This window comes from Mercenaria mercenaria, chromosome 15 (assembly GCF_021730395.1).
Source record: "Mercenaria mercenaria strain notata chromosome 15, MADL_Memer_1, whole genome shotgun sequence".
NCBI classification, from domain to species: Eukaryota; Metazoa; Mollusca; class Bivalvia; order Venerida; family Veneridae; genus Mercenaria; species Mercenaria mercenaria.
Genome location: NC_069375.1, coordinates 69102305 through 69112272, shown reverse-complemented (window position 1 = coordinate 69112272; position 9968 = coordinate 69102305). Strand labels below are relative to the sequence as shown.

The 9968-nt window shown below is 33.9% G+C and overlaps 1 long non-coding RNA gene across 1 annotated transcript; it reads left to right on the top strand.

Annotated features, from left to right (window-relative positions):
* Positions 1-381: 381 nt before the first annotated feature.
* Positions 382-6329, top strand: LOC128548856 (uncharacterized). Its single transcript, XR_008367257.1, has 6 exons — positions 382-400; positions 897-1006; positions 1503-1604; positions 2088-2156; positions 4539-4671; positions 5953-6329. It is a non-coding gene; the product is annotated as an uncharacterized LOC128548856 (long non-coding RNA).
* The last annotated feature ends 3639 nt before the right edge of the window (positions 6330-9968 follow it).

The following is a 9968-nucleotide window of genomic DNA, read 5'->3' as shown; positions in this document are numbered from 1 at the left end:
AATAAATATTTTGCTAAGTTTTATAAGGTATTAATACATGAGTTTAAATAAGTCATAAACGTTTTTTTTTTTTCATTATGCCTGAAATGTTGCATATTATGTTTAGACATTATTTTATTACTTTAAAAGTAATTCGAAGGTACCATGATGGCCTAAAATCAAAACTATGGATAAATGTTTATCTGTAGCATATTTTGGGATTGTTTAACGGTGGACATTAAGGATAAGTCTTTTTGACAGAATATCCGTTTCAAATTTGTACAGGTAATGATTAATGCATACTCACGCATTAAAATAGCAAACGTTGTTTGATTGGACAATCATATGTGGGTGGCATAACAGCGCTGTATAAATGGTGGAGGTTTTTAAAACTCCGCAATGTGAAAGGGATATCGGTGAGGTAAGATTTTCTTTATTTATTAAAATTATTATTATGTTAAAGAAAAGGTTCGTCAATGAAAAGTATACTTAAACATATATCAAGTTGAATCTTAATTGTTATTTTGTATGTTATCCTCATAGTAAATCTTTATTATTCATTTTGAGTTATATTTAATATACATGATACATAAAAATGATACAATCAATGCAAGAATTAATACTTTATAAACTTAGTTATGTTACTATTATCTTTTTATCTGAACTTTTTAGGACACAATTATCAAACATTCAAATTGAAAACGATAAATAATGCTCAATTTTATATTTCTTTAAGTAAACAGTTGTAAAGAGATAATTCAAATGTTGAATTATACCCATTTCAGTTCGTACAGTTTAGTTTAATTGAATAATGAAACTTGATATTTGAAAATATATTTGTTTGTTGTCAGGCGTTTATACATGTATTAGATAAAGTGGAAGTAAGTACAATTTGGAAACTGCTTTATTTTTTTCAGAAAAGCAAGACTGTTTACAGAGACAAAAGAAAAGACACGCCATGAATATCTTATGCTTTGCGCTAACTGCGGTACTGACTCTTGGCCTTTCAGCTGTCTCTACTAATGAGGTAATCTATACTGAACAAATCTTCACAGTTTATTTACAACCAACCATAAATCAAGTAAAAAGTGCATTTTGTCTGCAGCTATTCAATAATTATGAAATTATAGTTGTTATAAGGTAATGAGCACAACAGGGAGCCTAAATATGATAAGCAAGGCATATTACAGTTTTTTTATAATATAGGGAAACAAGTTATTGACCTGATCAACTATGTAAATCGCTTTTCAATTTGATGATATGATTTTCATTATGCATGATCTACATAACAGACTGGTGATTTATATCCAGCGAATACCTCGTCTAATACTGATAAATAATATCAGTATTGATTAAGTTAATATTTTGCAGAAAACAAGCCTAGATTTCATTAGAATTTAATTCAAAATTTGACTTAAAAATGTATAAAGTTCTTACATACATTTCTTGTAAAAAGAAAATATGCATGTTAAGTTTACGACATCTGTGAAAAAGATAACATTGAAATATGGGATTTCTTTCAGAATGTTCACGTAGAAACAGTAAGGGAAGGGGACGAGGATATCGTAACAGTTACGGACGAAACTGGGAAGGTCTTGTCTACTACCGCCTTTCATTGAGAGGACGTAAGTACAAAAATGTCACAAACACATGCAGCGAACGTGAGCTATAATCGCTATTCAAAAGATACGTTTTTGCATCGAAGTACATGGTTAATGTGTCTTCAAACAAGGCATTTTGTCTTAAAGATTTTGTAACTAAAATATTGGTAAACACATGTTAAATAACATTTGTTCAAATTTCTAAAACTGCAAAAAATAACTCCATGAGAATGCCACCAACCATGTTATCAAGCATTGATCCGCAATGAAATACATAAAACAGCTAATTTACATGAAAAACATTAAAATACCATACTTTACTAGATGAGGAAAAGAAAAAAATGTTTCTTTCTACCATTATCTGACGCGCCTTGAAATATAGTCGTATTAGTTATTTACTATTTGGAGTTCATTGCTTACTCTTTTACTTGTTTCTAAGTTTGATCATATTATTTCTCTGTAAATTATCTGTATTGTGTATTAGTCTATGTGTTGTTGGTTTTGTAGGAATATCAACTGCAGAAGCCAAACGATGAGAACGACTATGTTTGCCTTATCTCGCGCATTTATGCAAATGTAAGACTTTAATTTATTTTGTTTTCTTTTCCTATATTATCTTGCTTAGTTTGAAAAAAAAACCCTGTGTTAAAGAAGTAGACGAGAAATGCCCCTCTTTGAATTATTGGCCACTCAAATATATACCAAGCTCTTTAAGATTATGCAGTCTATAGAATGCTTATGTATTACATCGTTGCGCTTATGTGATGAACATTAGAGGTGTTGTACATTTCGATACCAGTATTTTGCATGATTGCGCTCTTTGCTTTTAAAATACAACACATGTAATATTCTTGTAGATTTTGTTGAATCTGTATATATGTGGGTGATTTGTATTTCAAACATAATTTCTTTCTGTTATATCGTCAAATCAGTCGTGGAATCTTCGAAAACACATAACGCATCAAACATGGTATTACCCGATTTAAGCAAGTGAACTTGTTCATGAGAGTTAATATAATGTGCAACATCAACAAGTCAATGTACTGTCTTAAGTGGAACTGTTTTAAGCGAGAATTTTGCATGAATACATCGATTCCATATTAAATAAGTAATTCCAAATTGAGGACGACTTTCCTAGGCCAGAGTTTGTCTCTACGTAATAATGGGAAATGCCAACTCAAATATGCACGTTATTTATAGTGTATTTGGATATTTCTGACGTGTATTTCTTTCTCACTTCATTAAACATAATAATGTACTGAATTATCTGCGAAAAGAATGATATTATACGTATTATTTTGTTCATGTTTGTTCATGTATGTACATGGTTTTTTATTACAATCGACTCTGAGAAAAGGCTTGAAGGTCATAAATGGCATTATGTGTATAATTATAAGACTGAAATGTTTATTATGTGAATGTATAGGAAAATGACAAGTTTACGTTTTAAAGACATGCCACAACCCGTGTATCACTGAAGGTTCCATGTTCACCGCCGTTTGAATACACCTACGGATGTTTCTAAATTGCTTTTTGTACTTTTAGCATGTGTAAATTTTGAGTTCTGCTCAACCCGGGACTAGAGGGCGTGGACGGTAGCATGCATTTCCACTACCTCTATTAACAGGCTCAGTCATACCGAGCCTGCAACATTTTTTGTTTTTGTCGTATTGAGCGGCCTGTGAAGTTTCTACTTTATTATAACCGCAGCGTTGTTTGTGCCGTGTGGCGCCGTAAAATGTCTCCCCGTACATTCATCAGGGCTGTTATATTTCGATCTTCTAAGATCGTTCGCCACGACTTATATGTCGTGTTATTGGTACTGTTTAGTCTCTCAGCATGACCATTTCGGCTTATGTGGTTCCAATACTCGCTTTCATAGCCTTGGGTATTGTATGATCACCCATTGGATATGGTACCTGCTTTTTAATTTTGTTTTTTGACAGTTCATGTGATATGCAGGCTCCATAACCTAAGTTCTCCTTTCTAAATTCGAGTTTGTTTAGTTCTATCCATTATTTCCTCGTTTGGGGCAAATACATCACTTTATCTGGGGACCAAACGCCGCTTTTCATGGAATTACACGCCACAACCCGTGTATCATTGAAGGCTCCATGTTCACCACCGTTTGAATACATCTGTTGATGTCTTTAAATTGCGTTCTGTACTTTTAGCAGGTATAAATGTTAAGTTCTACTCATCCCGGGGCTAGAGAGCGTGGACGGTAGCATGCATTTCCGATACCGTCCATGAACAGGATCAATCAAACCGAGCCTGCTACAGTTTCGTTTTGTCGTGTTGAGCGACCTGCGAAAAACTTCATCATTTAAGATTGTCCGCAGATAAAAAACATAAAATAGAAAATGATGAATACAAATGCGCATAATTTGTCAACAGGATAACGATTCTTTAAAAAATATGTACATGTATTGTGTATGTATTTTAACATAAATGATATTTATCATGATTTTACATTTATTATATACCTACATAAATAATCTGTCAAACATACGACAGCTAAGGCGGTGTGTTTGTTTATTTGTTCGTTTTGTCCATGTATGATTGCTTTCTATGTGTGTTTGTGAACGTGGCTTTTTCTGTCGGATATTCGTCCTTGTATTTTTGTTTGTCTTTCAAAAATAAATATGAACAGGCAGAAAAAGAGTTTATATTGTACCTTTTGTATTGTATCTTTTCGGACTATAATCGCTTTATATGCATGATCTCAGAAAGTATTTCAACATTGCTAAAAGTAAAGATTTCGTTCGATAACAAAAACATACAAAAGATGGAGTTTTATAATAAAATGGTGATTATGATAGTAACTAGGTCTGGGATTTTGTATTTGACTCTGATGTGATTCGACCTGGCAAATTCCACTCGAGTCGAATACAGCATCCCAGACCAACCTTTTAAGTATTTGATAGCACGAGGGTGTATCGTTTTGTATTTCATCAGGAAACTGGACAGGAGCAATGTTATAAACGTGTTCCTCTCCCGGAAGATTTGAAACATGGATTGGACCTTGAGGAATGTGAAGACCGAGAGATCTTTCTTTTAGAACCAATTAAACAAGAGGACTGTGAGAACGGTAAACATTGCAAGTTTAATTCTAGATTGTAATTAACCATCCCAGTTTGCAGATAAAAATTAAGACTATGGATCGAAACATCATTCCTTAAATGCCTGAGCTAGTCAGATGTTCTCAAGAAAATTTTGCATAATACAATATGTGCAGAGTCATCTTCTTATATTGATACAAAGTTGTCATTGGTCGTGTTATAACCAATCTCTGACAACTGCGTCATGAAAGAGGTGCTTTGGCTCAGTGGTTAGAGCATAAGACTTCGATCCGGGTTCGACTCCCACCAGGGGCAGTTGGAACTTTTCATCCGAAAAATCTATCCTCTTTAAATTCTATCTATCCTCTTTAATTTCTGTTACGCTCTTAATCCGTAGATCCGGGATATGGACTTTATCTTATGTCTAAATTGGCATGTTCTATGAAAAAAAATGGCATTCACGTCATCATATTTGATGACTCTTTGAAGAGGGGAAGTGTTACGGTCTCTTAACCTAACCTCATGTTTATAAAATAATCTTACACAGCTGCGTCAGACTCATTTGCTCAGTGGTTAGAAAATTGTACTTCCAGACTTGAGACTCGGGATCGAATCCCGCCTCAGGATAGGGACTACATTTCATGCCTAAAATAACACTTCCTACGCCAAAGTGGTATTCACGTCATCATAAGTGGGTAATTGTAACGGTCGCTTATTCAAAGCTTGTAAGTTTAATAATATATATTTTCTGAGAACTGCGTCAGAGAGGCGACTCTTTGGCTAAGTGGTTATGGTATTAGCCTTCCATCCGTGCGAACCGTGTTCGAATCCCGCTTTAGGCACTTTTCCGTCATAAAAGTTTAGCCTTTTCAATTTCTGTTAAGCGCTTAAGTCGTCAGACTCGCTTGTGGAAACATCCGGAACTCATACAAAGTCTGGTTAACTTGGATAAGTGTATCGCAATTGAAACTCAGTTTTACATGAAAGACAAATTCGTGATTACTTTCTATTTATATGTAATTACATTTGCAGACACTGTTTAGCTAGGTATCTTAGCAGATTATGATAGAGGGTTAACATATTTCAGAACTGTTGTTAACGAAATTAGACTATAATAATTTGGTTTTCCTATTGGTCTGATAACAGTATATGTGACTTGCAGTTTGAGATCATTCTAATATCAACTTTAATTGTCTGCTCTCACACGGGTTTATGTGAAGGACTTTTTGTATATGTTTAGGATTTTTAACTTTGGCATACATGATCATAGAAATAAAACTTAATCTATTTTTCACATTTTGTAATTTCAGATGCCTTGGTAAGTAGAAGGGGCTATAGTTTCTGTATCTGGATAACGCAAATACAATGCTACTGTGCAGAGCATTACTGTTCGAAAAGAGGATGGTGGGGCAGATGCGTGCGTTGGGGGTGCAGGAGATATACCTACCGCGCGGTGAAAACTATGAAATGCTTTTAAAAGTATAGACGTGGACACTTGCCTTGAGACGTTGATATCTAGCATTTCATTAGATACACTTTCCTGTAATGTACTGATAATAATTACTCGTATTAATTCTCAAAAATCCTATACATAATGTTTATTTCAACGCTGTTCTGATACTAAACTAATTTACAATATTTGAATAAAATATTCTGCTTATGGACAATAATTGATTCCTTCGCTTTATTATTTTGTTTTGCTTTATTACTCTAAACATTGGCATACGATGGGGATATTTAGCGGCTGTATTACACATTGATGCATTCTGGTACTTCACTTTTACACATGTGTCCTTGACATTGTCATCTTCAAAAGCTTTTTCTTGCGGCGATGATACATTGACAATACCATTTACATACTTTCGAATTGCATGTTTTCGTAGTCTTTGTTAAGACTCATTTTTAAAAGAAATGCAGTTCTGCCCAATGTTTTCTTGTTTAGGGCAATACTATTGTTTTAACTGGGGAACCATACGCTGCTTGTCCTGGAATTACACACTAATGAATCATTGAAGTTTCCTTGTGCACCATCGTAAGAATAGATCAGCGGATTCTCTAAGTTGTTTCTGGTACAGACGTGGACGGTAGCACGCTTTTCTGCTACCTTCCATGAACAGGCTCAATCAAACCGAGCCTGCAGCATTTCATTTTGTCTTGTGTTGAGCGGCCCGTAGAGTTTCCAGTTTTGTATTTCCGTAGAAACGTAAAGGGCAGCAAATATACAATTGATTACGTTTCCAAGGTTTTCAGATTTTTTATGATAAGAATGTGCATCCAGGTCAGGACAAACTCATATGCTTGGCATTTGTAAATTGTTCCTGTTAATAATGCATATAGAAGTCTGCAAAAAATAACCATATAAAATATACAAAATGTAAACCAGTTTTATTTTCAAGGGAGATAATTACTGCAAACGTTGGGAACAATATATTAGTCCTTGAATGACAATCAACAATTTTCTTCGTTTTTAGCTAATAAATTGTCCTGCACTTTTTGTTTCCATGGTATTCATTACGGTTTGATATACGTACATTTGAGATAATTTTTCGTTAAAAGGTTGAAGTGATATAAGGACCTTGAATCCTATGTTACATTTAATTGTGGCATCCGTATCTCAAGGCGACCCTTTGTCCCTTCACCATCTCTATATTATGTACAGAAATGATGGTTGTTTTAATCAAACAAACAAAAATAAACAGGAAAAGTTAGAGATATGTAGGTAGTTCAAAACTGTCATTGTATGGCAAAAAAAAGGAAACCAAAATGAATACTTCTCTTTATCTCATCGTAAAGTGTTAGTAACATATCAACGTAGATAAAAGAATGACAGCTGTTATTGGTCGTACGTAATAATTATAGAAGAAAATTGTGTGAATATTGGAAAAATATATTACGCTGACGATGGAAGAATTTTACAGTTGTTCATGCAAAAGACATTTAGCCGATTATCTACCAAACCCCAGACGATCACTTTTTATGTGTTATTTGTTTCTTTACAAACAAAAACAATCGAAAACTGAACCGTTACTTTGCACTTGGTACTAGAAGGAACTGACAATTGTTTCAATCATTTCTAAATGCGTAGAGGATAATTGGTTGTTTTAGTGTATGATCGAAATATATTTCATCGAGTGATCACTCTAATGTAGTATTTTCACCAGTGGCGCAGCCATAAATAAAACTTTAAGTTATAGTGTTGACGAGTTTCTATTTATTTTAGGTATTGTTAATGGTTTTAAAAAAAATATATTCAGTTTGTCCGCGCAACGTCACGTGAATCGGATCATGACATCATAATGTCGTGACGTCAGGATGTCTTCGTAGAAAATCTGTAACTTGGTCTACTACGTTTCCTGATATCTTTTACATTCTAATAGAATGTACTTATTCATGATCCTGTTAGTATTTCCATACATCTATATCTACTTAAGTAAATTTTGCAAGAATATTTTTTTGTTCATCTTTCGCATTCAAGTGTACCAGTGAAAAATAAAAATGATATTTTTCACTGTTTCCTACGGCGAAAATATCAATATTATATCACTAATAAATTTCAGTATTTCACCGAAGGTAATAAAATAAAGTAAAAAAATAACAACATATATTTGCAACTGGCCACGTGAAAATGAATGATAACTTTTTATATACGTGTTAACCCTTCTTAGAGATGAACACTTTTCCAACTAGTTTCTTTCGTTGTTAAATCGAGCTGAGCATACTTCTCTTTACATACTTATCACAACAGAGCAGAACAGAACAAAACATAACGGAACTATTTTATCTCCTGTCCACGAAAACATGTCGACAGGTCTACAGAATATTCAAGTATAAGGTTAAGGAATCCGGTAAATAGCATTTACATACAATGTCTTAACGTTATGAAACGATGAAAACAATTGTTGTATCGCTTTTAACTTGTTGTGTTTTTTCTTCTTCGTTACGGTGGGCGGTGTTATGGTTGCGGATGGAGGAAAACGAAACTGCATAAACGTCAGTAAGAAGGTATGCATCACAACATTACATGGACACTAAAGTAATTTAGGATTATTAGACTAATTCCTTATTCTCAATGACTTTCGATTTAGAATCTGAAATACAACTTTTGTGTCAAATTATTCATCAATACAAAACATAAACTGAACCAATTGAACCTAAAGCCAGGAACAAATGTGTCATAAATGAAATAATCATGATAGCTAAATATCTAATTTATCTAATAATATGACTTAATCTGTCCCAAATAAATTACAAATACAGATTTCACAGAGAGCTTTCAAGCACACTACTAAATGTTTTTAAGTAAATTTCAAATTATTTTAGGTAGTACGAGGGGCGTTAAATATTGTAATCTCCTTACGTAGTTCCGTAACCCACGGGTGGTAAACGCGCAATCCAATTCCCACTGGGAATACGCTTAAAATGGGTTGCGCGATTTCCGGTGCTGGTGTTGCGCATCAATATATACAAAATCGAGGTAGGTGGGTTTTTGTTTTTGTAAATAATAACACATTTACGTGTGTTTTCGAAAAAAGCAAAATGCTATTCGACACTAAAATGAATAAAAATCATATGTTTGAAATACCAAATTATTAATGTAAGAATTAGCCCTGATATCATGAAAACTCTGCTGGCTGGATCTGTCAAAAAAGTTTGGAATCATGAAAATGCAAGTTTTGTAACTCTTGTGCCTTCATTCTGAAAATGTGACGCTCCTAATGAGCAAACACGTGTATGACAGTCATGAATATTACATACACTTGAATGAAATGTTGCTTTTGGGGGAAAGATTGGCAAAAAAAAAACAATCGGGAATGGGGTTGCGCCCCGGGAATGGAGTTGCGCGTATACATTATATACATTGTGACGTATACGATGATTTTTAGTCAATTATGTACCCGTGAGCAGGATTTAAAGCATATTATTTTGATATCTGTTATTTCATAACAATTGAGTTATCATAAAAAACATCAGATGTCCTCAGATAAGGCATATGAGGTCAGAAACTGCCAAATTACAAACCAGATATTTTATATATATGATGTATCATCATATTTGTGTCGAATAGCATTTTCCTTTTTTCGAGAAAAATTATTCTTGTCTCATAATAAGCAAAATCATGACTTCACATACCTCAATTTCGTCTATGTTTACGAGCATCACTAGCACCGGACGTCGCGCAACCTATCTTAAGCGTATTCCCAGCGGGAATCGGGTTGCGCATTTACCACCCGTTTAACCGCTGGTTATTTTTAGATGCGGTTTTCGGCACATTATAAAGCAGTTTATTGGGAACACAATGCTATATAAATGTAATCATTTTAGTTAG